Source organism: Rattus norvegicus, chromosome 9 (assembly GCF_021556685.1).
Source record: "Rattus norvegicus strain SHRSP/BbbUtx chromosome 9, alternate assembly SHRSP_T2T, whole genome shotgun sequence".
NCBI classification, from domain to species: domain Eukaryota; kingdom Metazoa; phylum Chordata; class Mammalia; order Rodentia; family Muridae; genus Rattus; species Rattus norvegicus.
In genome coordinates this window covers 19,808,942-19,822,168 of record NC_141542.1, presented here as the reverse complement: position 1 = coordinate 19,822,168, position 13,227 = coordinate 19,808,942, and the positions used below count along the sequence as shown (strand labels likewise).

Below are 13,227 nucleotides of genomic sequence, written 5' to 3'. Positions count from 1 at the left end.
GTTTTATTTTGTGGAGTTTTGTTTTGTTTTTTTTGCCAATCTTGTCATTATTTGATGCCATTTCAATGTTCTCAGGATTTTGATGAAAATAATACCACAGTGATAACATGATACTCATTTTCTTGAGCCATTTACATATGTATATACATACCTATGGGAAGTTATGTATACATATTTCTATGCTATACTGTGTAGAATACAATTCTATTATACGTCAACATATACAGTTTGCTCAATATGATTTCTGTGAATGTTATCAGTCATGGGGAAATATTAAGAGCCTGAATAAACATGGACAATATTTGCAGAATGCACATAAAATTGAAGATGGTATATAAGCAAAAATGTGAAGTATATCACTTACAGCTTTCATATCGAATGCACTTTACAATTTTTAATAGATTAAAAAATTTAAATCATCTTTACCCAGTTTCATGTTTTTTTTTCACTATGTGTCTCCTGGATGATTTGAATTATATATGCTGCTCAAGATCCTTTTAACAACAGAAACCTAAATGTGTTTCTGATATTTCTATTCACTTGATCACTGTTCAATAATTGTACCAAGTTGATAGCTGTAATTTTTTATCACTTTAAGAATGTAAATTTTATGTGTATGTATACACTTTTGATCCTATCTCTTTGGATGCATAGGCAGGTGGGTCTCTTTTTTGAGGTCTACCGGGTCTACATAGGAAAACCCTGTCTTAAAAAATTAATCAATAAATAAGCAAATAAATAAAAAGAATTTAAAACACTTGAAATTAATATGAACACAACCACATCTTTAATAACAATTGATTTTTTATTGCAGATAATTCATATAATCAATTTAAAAAGTGTTATATAGTATCATATGGGAACTCAATTTCATCGTAAAATAAACCTGCTCTTCTCATTTCATTGGTTGCTCTTAGTTAAAATTTTCATACACATATATAATTTATTCTGATTATTCTCTCCCCCACATCTTCTCATCCCCTCCCCTATGACTTAAACTTATACAGTCTTCTAAATTTAGGCTTTCCAAATTTAGGATTTCTCTTTTATTTATTATACATTCCTTTACTTTTCCATCTACAGTTTATGATATCTTAATAAGAAACCCATTCTGTCATTAGGATTATCTCAGTGCTTGGTAGGAGACATTCACATTCTTCAGTAGCTTGTCAACAGTGCAGGAAATGACATCGAGGTCTCTCTCTGTTTCTGTCTCTCTCTGTTTCTGTCTCTCTCTGGCGCTGGCTCTCTGTCTCTCTGTCTCTCTGTCTCTCTGTCTCTCTGTCTCTCTCTTCATCCCCTCCCCAATTGTTTTGTTTTCTAATACAAGGTCTCACACTTTAGTCTAGGCTTGAACTCAAGGCAATCCACCTACCTCAGCCTTGTGAGTGCTGGGATTCCAGGCACACAACCATCTTGCCCAGTGAATTTTGTGACTCTCGTACATCCCTTTACCATTTCTGAATTATTTTTAATATTGCTGTGACCCTTTTCTAGCTTCTAGATGTAGATACATTAACTGATTAGAAGGTTTTATTTTTAAAGATTTATTTATTTATGTACATGAACACTCTGTTTGCGAGTGTGCCTGCATGTCAGAAGAGAGCTTCAGACAGAAGAGGGCATTGGATCCCACTACAGACAGTTGTTGGTCACCATGTGGTTGCTGGGAATTGAACTTGGGAGCACTGGAGAAGCAGCGCTCTTAACCACCAAGCCATCTCTCCAGCCTGATAAAAAAGATTTTAAATTTCATTCTATTTGTGTTTGTTTACAATCTTTCTTCTTGAGAACACTGTGATGGAATGTCCAAATGGTAATTAGTGGCGGTTGGTAGAAGGAGCCATATGTGTGATGCTGCCATATGTGTGAGGGGCTGGCAACAAGGTGCAGAGCCAAGACCATGGCCCCTGCCCTGAGGCTCGCCTGCTGGATGTGGGCTCTCAGCCCCATCAGGATGCCTTCAGGTGAGGACAGCAGGTGGTGGCTTGCACCCTGCTGAGCCAGCCAAGGAGAGTGGCAACCACAATCACCATGCCCAAGCCTCAAGCCTGGGGCAGCTGGAAGCTCCGGAGGCTATGGCCACGGTTAGGTCACGGTGGGCCTGGGGGCCACAGAAGCCGCCCTGCGCCTCCTCAGAGCACTGAGGGGGTCTGACGGGCCTGGGCGGAGCCCGGAGATCCACACCACACGCCTCACCGTGTCCCGCCTCCCCGTGTTGTCTGCGCCACGGAGTGGGCACACGTGTCCTTCCCACCCCGCAGCTCGACCGCGCCCGAGCCGGGCCTCAGGGCACGCGGAGCTCGTGGGTGAGCGCGGGGCCTGAGGGGGCGGGGCGCCCGCGTTATATTTCGCGCCCGCAGCAGCGCGTGTGCCTGGGCGAGTTTGCCTTCCGCAGGTGCCGGTAGCCGGGGCGCCGCCGCCCAAGCTGACTCCTCTCTCTCCCTCTCCGACCCCGGCAGGGCCCAGAGGTGATTCTGCCTGCACGATGTCCTCCTTCCTGGAGGCGAGCTCTTCGCAGGCGCCACATCGCGAACAAAAAGAGAAAGAAGAAAAGAAAAGAAAAAGCAGAAGAAGCGGCCAGGGAAGGGGGCCTTAGCGCCGTTGGGCGTCACCTCGGCCACCGGAGGGCGCGCTATGACAGCGGGGGGGTTTCCAACTAGACTACAGCCTCGCAGTGTCCAGGGACGAAGCCTAGGCAAGCCCTGCCAGGGGACCTGGAGGCGTGGAGCTGGCGCGGACCCCTAGCCCGACCTCCGGTCTGGTCCCCAGGGGCAGCAAGCAGCAAGCAGGGCCGGCTGCACCTTAAGAGCAGCATCATCAAGGTAGATGAGAGACCAGCGCCCCTCCTTGGACTGGTTCGCCCCCCCCCCCGCCCTGGGAAAGCAGTGGCAGAAGGAGGCAATGCAAAGTGAGCCCACTGGGTAGGGGAAGGGAGGGTTCAGGAATGTATGGAGAGCTGAAGCAGGGATTGGAAAGCCTATGGCATTGGGAAAGAGTGGAGAGGTAATCTGGAGTGTGCATGAGAGCTGTGCTCTGACATCCCCAGAGCAACTTGGGGCTCTCACCTCTCTCCAGATGACTTGGAATTAAATGGCCTGTACCTGCCAGGGCAGGACAGGCTTTTCAGAGGCAGCTTAGCCTGGTGGCACACTCCCTGTAATGTTTCTAATGTATGTTAAAGGCCTGGGATCAAGGGAAAATATTTTCTAAAAACCTCAGGCAATGAATTATTATTTAATAGATTTCTTCTGATCTACTTTGTAATTGGTTGCCCCTTGCAAGAGATTGTATTTGGAGGATGTAAAATACCCTCCTTCAATTACTCAGAGAAAGGGAACATAAACAGAGATTTCCTCTTTTTTAGCCTCCAAAGCTCTGAGAGATTACAGTTCCGCATAATTTAATTCTTTCCTACCTGCTGTGAGCAGGCCTCCAGATCAGCAATTTCCTTTGGAATGGTTTTGCTTGTTTTTGTTTATTTTCCATGTTGCTGATTAGAAAGCCATGAATTGTTTTGTGAATTTTAAATTTCAAGAGGTGGCACCCAGAGTTTATGGTGGTTTCCTTCACACATTGCAGTGTAGTTGCAGCATAAAAACATACTTCTTGTGACAAGAAGTGGAAAAAGAAAGTTGATGAGCTAAGAAAAGTAGAACCTTGAGCCAGATCAACCATTTGGCTTCCTCAGATATGGAGCAAGCATGGAATGTGGCTTTTTCAGAATCCAGGGGGTTTTTAGGATTGGGCAGTGAATACTGTGTGGTGCTAACTGTCCCTTTTGTGGCTGACAATCCTTAGGAGACAGGTCAGAATGTGCCAACAGCACAGAGTTGTCACTGGTCGTATTTGAACTCAGAAGTGCTCAGGAACTGTGAAAGTTTCTCTGTTATCACCCTGGAGCCATCTAGTGAAATAGACCACTGTGATGCTGTGTAAGAGGCCATTGTGAGGGCTGGAGAGATGGCTCAGTGGGTAAGAGCACCAAGTGTTCTTCCAGAGGTCCTGAGTTCAAATGCCAGCAACCACATGGTGGCTCACAACCATCTGTAATGAGTACTGATGCCCTCTTGTGGTGTGTCTGAAGACAGCTGCATTGTCTCACATTTAAATAAATAAATCTTACAAAAGATTGTCATCTACTGCAGTTTCTATGTGGACAGGACACAGTTAAAGGGCTTAAAGATCAAGTACATTGCCTGTCTTTAAAGATCAGGTGTATCATCTAACTTTTAAACCAAGAAATGTAGTGTCTTTTTTGCTGCTTGTGTAGCTTTTAGTGATGTATCTTTTCTCCTAGTACGTCCTTTGTTTCCATAATAGTTGTTTTCAAGTATATATGATTATCGCTCCCATTTGCAGAGCTATTCAATATTTTCATTGGTTAAATATTTGTGGTGAATTTACATTGTGATATCAGTAAAATGCTATGTGAAAATTTTAGAGAATATACCAGTTTGGGTAATTTTAATAACCTTTGCCCTCAAGTAGTGGCCTGTTTTCACATTGAAAAGACTGGAATTCATTACCATCCATAGCAGGATTGATAGGGAAGCACAATGGACAGCAACAGTGTTGTTCCCTTTGACAGTTGTGGGAGCCAAGAAAGAAGTGTGACTTGCTTTTTGTGATTTACAAAATCAAGACTCAGTATCATTACTATAGAAGCCCATGGAAAAAATGATTAAGTTTTCAGAAATCACCAGTTGAAGAAATGGTGGTTTTGCTTATATTGAATTCTGAGTTTCAAAGTTATGTTTCATTTTTCTTTATTCCTTAATGAGGCTTTTTATTAAGTTTTTTATTCACCATTACACACTTAGATGCACAGTGCTAGGATCGTAGTAGCTGCTCATTAAATCACTGACCATTGGGGAGGAGGAATGATAAGAAAGTATGTATTTTCTGTAAGTTCTGTTAGTTTTGGGAACAGGTGGTTTTAGGTTTACCATCATAGTTTGGTATCTTGTCCCACATAAGACAACTTGACAGAACCCCCTTTCTGGCCATTATGTTCAACTTATTTTTCTCTTAATCATTCTTGAAAATCATGGAAGTAGTGTGGAAAATTGATTGTACCTGCAGTATAGCAAAAAAGCCCAGTCTAGATAGGAAGCAGTTATGTTTCTCCGTGAGCTGATGTCTTAAAACATCTAGATTTTAGGAATTTGGTGTTCTGTTTTCTAAACATACATCTTACAGCATACAGATAACATCGTGATAGAATAAAGGAATCCTTTGATTTAGCACCAAATTCCCTAAAGCAATAACTACTGCACAGCTCTCTTGGCCATATGAATACCCGAAATTATATTTCACTCTTTTAAAGAAATAATGAAAGCACTTAAGTTTAAAGCAGAGCCCATGGGAAAAGTTTGCTTTGGTGTTTCTCTTTAGTTTCTTGTGCTCTTTCTAGAGAATGACTTTAAGAAGTCAGGGCGGTCAGGTGGTCAGTGTGGTCAGGCAGTCATGAGCAGATGGTTAAGCGATGTGCTAGGGCCCCAGAGGCCAGTGAGCCCAGCTGATAAGCAGAGTCTAGCCAGTGAGCCTAACTGAATAGCAGAGGCTAGCCAGTGAACCTGACTGAAGAGCAGAGTCTAGCCAGTGAGCCTAGCTGAAGAGCAAAGGCTAGCCAGTGAGCCTGACTGAAGAGCAGAGGCTAGCCAGTGAGCCCAGCTGAAAAGCAGAGTCTAGGCAGTGAGCCAGGCTGAAGAGCACAGGCTAGCCAGGGAACCGCACTGAAGAGCATAGGGTAGACAGTGAGGCTGACTGAAGAGCAGAGGCAAGCCAGTGAGCCTGAGTGAAGAGCAGAGGCTAGTCAGTGAGCCAGGCTGAAGAGCACAGGCTAGCCAGTGAGCCTGACTGAAGAGCAGAGGCTAGCCAGGGAACCTGAATGAAGAGCACAGGGTAGACAGTGAGCCTGATTGAAGAGCAGAGGCTAGCCAGTGAGCCTGACTGAAGAGCAGAGGCTAGCCAGTGAGGCTGACTGAAGAACAGAGGCTAGCCAGTGAGCCTGACTGAAGAGCAGAGGCTAGTCAGTGAGCCAGGCTGAAGAGCACAGGCTAGCCAGTGAGCCAGGCTGAAGAGCAGAGGCTAGCCAGTGAGCCTGACTGAAGAGCACAGGCTAGCCAGTGAGCCAGGCTGAAGAGCAGAGGCTAGCCAGTGACCCTGACTGAAGAGCAGAGGCTAGCCAGTGAGTCTGACTGAAGAGCAGAGGCTAGCCAGTGAGCCTGACTGAAGAGCACAGGCTAGGCAGTGAGCCTGACTGAAGAACAGAGGCTAGCCAGTGAGCCTGACTGAAGAGCACAGGCTAGCCAGTGAGCCAGACTGAAGACTGAAGAGCAGTGATTTTAACCTTTATTTATAAGTTCTTCCGTTTTCCTAAAATTTCTACAAAGGTTTGCCTCCATAAAGTTTGACTTATACGGTTCTCCTTCCTCTCTTCTTCTTATCTCCTTTCCTCTTGCTCTTATGACACAATAATTTCCTTACTTTCAATGCCTTACTCTCAACGCTATGCCTTTACTTCTAAGTTCTTCTTGAGTTCTGTTCTCTTCAGTTCAGTTCTGTCTAAAAAGCTTTCTCTCTCTTTCTCCTCAGCATTTGTATATCTTTCTGAACACAGCATCACATGGTGAAAAGTTCACCACAAGTTTGCACAGGAATTCAAATCATAAGTTGCATAATCAGTTTACGACAGAGAATGTTTACATGCATATCCATGAAGAGTAATCATCAGGATAAACCGTCACCATCTGTCACTGGCTCTGCATGTTCATGGAGAGTTAAAAGCTGTAATTTTTATGAGAAAAGAATAAGTGAAATTGCCTATAGGCAAATCCAGTCAATTATTTACGTTCAGTCCTTGCACCTATAGTAAATCATTAGTTCTCTTTTTATGAACTTTGGTTAATTGGTTTATACCCTCTTAGCTTGGGTTCTAATTTGTAGATGCCTGCTTGGTATTGCAGAAGCAATTCACTCATGAAACTTTAAGAAGGAAGAGTTCTCAATGCAATTTTGATTACCAGAGAAAACATAATAGCTGTCCCATTATAAAGGAGCTTAAAATTACTAATCTAATTTTAGGAACTCTTACAGAACCATCATAAGAATTAAGAAATCGGGGTTGGGGATTTAGCTCAGATGTAGAGTGTTTGCCTAGGAAGCGCAAGGCCCTGGGTTCGGTCCCCAGCTCTGAGAAAAAAAAAAGAATTAAGAAATCATCTATTTGTCTGTACATCATCACGCCAAGACAATACATCTTCGTTGCTCTGTGGTGATCTGCTCAAAAGAGTGGGGTAAAGAGCATGACAAATACAGAGGCAGATACTTGTAGCCAACCATTCAGCTGAGAGCAGGGTCCCCAATACAGGAGTAAGAGAAAGGATTGAGGGACCTGAAGGGGTTTACAGCCCCATAAGAACAACACTAAGAAACACCCAGAGCTCCCAGGACCTAAACCACCATCCAAAGAGTACACATGGACAGACCCATGGCTACAGCTGCATATGTAGAAGAGGATGGCCTTCTTGGGCACAAATGGGAGGAGAAGTCCTTGGTCTTGTCAAGGCTTGATGCCCCAGTGTAGGGGAAACCAGAACAGGGAGGCAGATAGGCCTGGGTGTTTGGGTGGGTGTGGTAACACCCTCACAGTAGAAGGGGGAGGGGGTTTTATAAGGGGTTTTGTGGAAACCAGGAAAATGGATAACTTTTGAAATGTAACAAAAGCCCTCTCTGGGGAAGGGACAGCGGATAAGGTGCTCTGAGCCCCTACTTCCCTGCTGCCTCCCTTTGATCACAACTGTGGTGCATGGTGTCAGCCTGGGACTCTCCATGGGCTGCTGCTGGCACTGGTCCTGGCGTTCATGGCCAAGAGCATGATGAGCAAGGAGCACATGGTTTGTTCCGATTCAGAGCAGGGCGAGTGGCCACCAGAGAATAAGCACAGCTTCCTGTACGATCATGAGGTCTTCCTGGGCAAGGAGGACTCCAAGACCTGTGATAGCTAATCCTGGACGAGAGCAGGAGAGGCTGGGGAAAATTGTTGATCCAATTGATAGTGATGAAGGCAGCCTTGTTACTACTGAGGACCTGAAAGTTTGGATCAAACAGGTACAGAAAAGATACATCAACCAAAATGTGGCTAAACTCTGGAAGGATTATGATAGGGACATAGATGAAAAATCTCCTGGGAAGAATACAAGCAGGCTACCTATGGCTACTACCTGGGAAACCTTGCTGAATTCCAAGATAGCTCTGATCATCACAACTTTAAAAAGTTGCCTCCACGAGATGAGAGGAGGTTTAAGGCCTTGACGGTGACCTGACAGCTACTCAGGTCGGGTTCATTGCTTTTCTGCACTAAGAGGTTTTAGAACATATGAAGGAGATTGTAGTTCTGGAAACGCTGGAGAGTATCGACAAGAACGGGGATGATTTTGTGGACTAGGATGAGTACATTGTGGACATCTTTTTCTCACGAGGACAATTGCCCTGAGACTGACTGGGTTTTGTCTGGGGAGCAGTTCAATGATTTGCCAGATCTGAACAAGGATGGGAAACTGGATTAGGATGAGATTCACCATTGGATCCTCCCTCAGGACTATGACCATGCACAGTCTGAATCCCAGCATCTGGTGTATGAGTAAGATAAAAACAAGGATGAGATGCTGACCAAGGAGGAGATTCTAGACAACTGGACCATGTTTGTGGGAAGCCATGCCACCAATTACAGGGAAGATCTTACCAAAAATCATGATGGTCTTTGAAAGAAACTCATCCTCATGTGGCCAACAGTCACATGCTTTCTACGGATATTCTGGTTGATTGCTATATTTGTCAAGTATATAGCAGTTGTGTCCCTAAAGAATAAGAAACCTTTCTAAAGCTCAAAAAACCATACATTGCACCACAAACAATAATAGTAGGAGATTTAAACACACCACTTTCATCAATAGACAGATCAGGGAAACAGAAATTAAACAGAGACACAGAAAGATTAAGAGGTTATGAAACAAATGAATTTAACATATATTTATACAACACTCCACCCTAAAACCAAAGGATATACCTTCTTCTCAGCATCCCTTTGTACCTATTCCAAAATTGACCATATAATCGGTCACAAAACCGGCTTCAACAGATACAGGAAGATAGAAATAATCCCATGCCTCGTATCAAAAAACCACGGACTAAGCCTGCTGATCAATAACAACAAATAGGACAGAAAGCCCACATATACATGGAAGTTGAAGTCAATTATAACTTGGTCATTGGAGACATAAGAAAGAAATTAAAGACTTCTTAGAATTTAATGAAAATGAAGACACAACATACTCAAACTTATGGGACATAATAAAAGCAGCGCTAAGAGGAAAACTCATAGCTCTGTATGCCTGCAAAAAGAAACAAGAGAGAGCATATGTCAGCAGCTTGACAGCACACCTAAAAGATCTAGAAAAAATTAAATAAACCGTAGAGGAGTAGAAGGCAGGAAATAATCAAACTCAGGGCTGAAATCAAACAACAAGAAACAAAACCGAGTATCAAAAGAATCAACAAACCCAGGAGCTGGTTCTTTGAGAAAATCAACAAGTTACATAAACGCTTAGCCATATTAACCAGAGGTCACAGAGAGTGTATCCAAATTAATAAAATCAGAAATAAAAGGGAGACATAACAACAAAATCTGAAGAAATTAAAAAGATCATCAGATCCTACTACAAAATATATATTCAACAAAACTGGAAAATGTGGAGAAAATGGACAATTTTCTATACAGATACCAGGTACCACAGTTAAATCAGGAACAAATAAACCATCGAAACAACCCCATAACTCATAAAGACAAAGAAACTGCTATTAAACATCTCCCATCCAAAAAGAGCCCAGGACCAGATGGATTTAGTGCAGAATTCTATCAGACCTTCATAGAAGACTTCATACCAATACTGTCCAAACTATTCCGCAAAATAGAAACAGACAGAGCACTACCAAACTCCTTCTATGAAGCCACAATTACTCTTATACCTAAACCACACAAAGATACAACAAAGATAGAGAAATTCAGACCTATTTAATTTATGAATATTGATCAAAATGCTCAATAAAATTCTTGCAAACTGAATCCAAGAACACATCCAAACAATCATCCATCATGGTCAAGTAGGCCTCATGGCAAGGATGTAGGGATGGTTTAATATACGGAAGTCCATCAACGAAATTCATCATATAAACAAAGTCAAAACCACATGATCATTTCATTATATGCTGAGAAATCATTTGACAAAATGCATTACCCTTTCATTAATAAAGTCCTGGAAAGATCAGGAATTGAAGGCCTGAATCTAAATATAGGAAAATGCAAAATACATCAAACCTTCAAACCTGTGCCTAACATCAAACTAAACTTAGAATATTGAAGGAATCCCACTAAAATCAGGGACTAGACAAGGCTGCCCACGCTTTCCCTACTTAAGTACACGTCCTAGCCATAGCAATCAAACAATGAAAGTAGGTCAAAGGGAAAAAATTAGAAGGGATGAAGTCAAAACACTAATATTTGAAGATGATAAGATAGTCTACTTAAGCAACACCAAAATTCCACCAGAGAACTACTTAACCTGATCAACAACTTCAGCAAACTGTCCGAGTATAAAATTAACCCAAACAATTCAGTAGTCTTCCTCTAGTCAAAGGGTAAACAGGCTGAGAAAGAAATTAGGGAAATGACACCCTTCACAATAGTCCCAAATAATATAAAATAACTTGCTGTTACTTGAACCAAGCAAGTAAAAAAACTGTATGACAAGAACTTCAAATCTCTGAAGAAATTGAAGAAGATCTCAGAAGATGGAAAGATCTCCCATGCTCATAGATTGGCAGGATGAATATGGTAAAAAATGACCATTTTGCCGAAGGCAATTTACAGATTCAATGCCATCACCAACAATATTCCTACTCAATTCTTTATAAAGGTAGTAAGTGCAATTTGCCGTCATTTGATATAACATAAAACCCAGGATAGCAAAACTATACTCAACAATAAAAGAACTTCTGGGGGAATCACCATCTCTGACCTCAAGCAGTATTACAGAGCAGTAGTTTGTATGGTATTGGCATACAGACAGGCAGATCAGTGGAACATAATTGAAGACACAGAATTGAACACACACCCCTATGGTCATTTGATCTTTGACAAAGGAGGTAAAACATCCAATGGTAAAAGATAGTATTTTTAACAAATGGTGCTGATTCAACTGGAGGTCAACATGTAGAAGAATGCAAGTTGACCCATTCTTATTACCCTGGACAAAGCTTAAGTCCAAGTGGATCAAAGACCTCCACATCAAACCAGATACACTAAAAGTAATGGATAAAAAGTAGGGAAGAGTCTCGAAGACATGAGCACTAAGGAAAATTTCCTGAACAAAATACCAATGGCTTATGCTTTAAGATCAAGAATCGACAAATGGGACCTCATAAAACTGAAAAGCTTCTGTAAGGCAAAGGACAGTGTCATTATGACAAAAAGGCAACCCACAGATTGGGAAAAAATCTTTACCAATCCTGCATCTGATGGAGGGCTTATATCCAAAGTATACACAAAACACAATAAGTTAGAGTACAGAGAGGCAAACACCCCTGTTAATAAATGGGGTTCGGAGCTAAAGAAAACATTCTCAGCTGAGGAATATAGAATAGCTGAAAAGCACCTAAAGAAATGCTCAATATCCTTACTCATCAGGGAAATGCAAATCAAAACAACCCTAAGAATCCACCTCACACCAGTCAGGATGTCTAAGATAAAAAAATCAGGTGAAAACAGATGCTGGCGAAGATGTGGAGAAAGAGGAACACTCGTCCATTGTTGCTGGGATTGCAAACTGGTACAAGAACTCTGGAAATCAGTCTGAACGTTCCTGGAAAATTGGACATTGCACTACCTGAGCACACAGCTATACCTGTCCTGGGCATATACTCAAAAGATGCTCCAACATACAACAACACATATGATCCACTATGTTGATAGCAGTCTTATTCATAAAAGCCAGAAGCTGGAATGAACCCAGATGCCCTTCAACAGAGGAATTTATTCGAAAAATATAGTACATCTACACAATGGAGTACCACTCAGCTATCAAAAACAATGACTACGTTCAATTCATAGGCAAATGGAAAGAACTAGAAAATATCATCCACAGTGAGGTAATCCAATCACAGAAAAACACACTTGGTATGCTCTTGGGAGCTATGGCCTTGAAGCCCTCCATTATTGATGTTATTATTATGGTTAGCATTAAGTATGACTGGGTTCATGGAAAATCCCCAGCCAGCTGCAGAAGACTAATACAAATGTGGTGGTCAAGATGAATAATCATATGATAACATCTGACATTAAGATACCCAAAGTCATGACCTGTAACCTTTCTGAAAAAACAACGTCCTGCTGACTAATAGATATTACAAACCTGTGACCTTTCTCACATCCTGTCAACATCAGCCGATTCCCTGACCACAGGAATATTGTGTCCTTGGCGTGGGTAAATGTTTCTTACTTCTCTCCTCTCTCTGTTATCCATTTTATGGTACAAATTCAGCCTAGGGGAAAAATGAAATTGTTGCCTTGATCAGACTCTTGTCTTGGAGTCCTTCGTCACGTCTCTTGTGCCCCATTCTCTTCCAGGTACTCAGCACCCCTCGTTGACAGTATGTACTCATTGATAAGTGGATATTGACCAAAACCTCAAATTACCCAAGATGCAATCTACAGATCTCAGGAAACTCAAGAAGAAGGATGACCAAAGTGCAGATGCTCCTACTCCTTTTTAAAATGGGGAACAAAAATATCCATAGGAGGGGATATGGAGGCCAAATCTAAAGCAGAGACCAAAGGAACAGCCATTCAGAGCCTGCCCCACATGTGGCCATATATATACAGCCACCAAAACTAGGTAAGATTGATGAAGCTAAAAAGTGCTTACTGAAAGGGACAGAATATGCATCTCCCCTCAGAGACACATCCAGGGCTTGTCAAATAAAGAGGTCATTGCTAGCAGTAAACTAATGAACTGAGAACAGGACGCCGTTTATGGGAATTAGAAGAAGGATTCAAAGAGCTGAAGGACTTGCAACCCCATAAGAACAGCAATGCCAACCAAATAAACCACTAGCAAAAGACTATACATGGACTGACCCAGGGGTCCAACTGCATATGTAGGAGAG

General features: G+C 42.2%; 1 protein-coding gene and 1 long non-coding RNA gene across 4 annotated transcripts in view; both read left to right on the top strand.

Moving 5' to 3' along the window:
* The window catches only part of LOC148003419 (disks large homolog 5-like), a 169,718-nt gene that overhangs the window by 107,505 nt on the left and 48,986 nt on the right, over positions 1–13,227 (top strand). The gene's annotated exons all lie outside the window — the stretch shown is intronic.
* Positions 2,247–13,227, top strand: part of LOC148003420 (uncharacterized) — a 59,967-nt gene continuing 48,986 nt past the window's right edge. The window contains exons 1-2 of one of the 3 annotated variants that reach the window (XR_015629353.1): positions 2,247–2,825; positions 12,689–12,956. This is a non-coding gene — a long non-coding RNA (uncharacterized LOC148003420). The remainder of the gene's footprint in view (positions 2,826–12,688; positions 12,957–13,227) is intronic. The other 2 variants (XR_015629350.1, XR_015629351.1) reach the window with 2 other exon arrangements.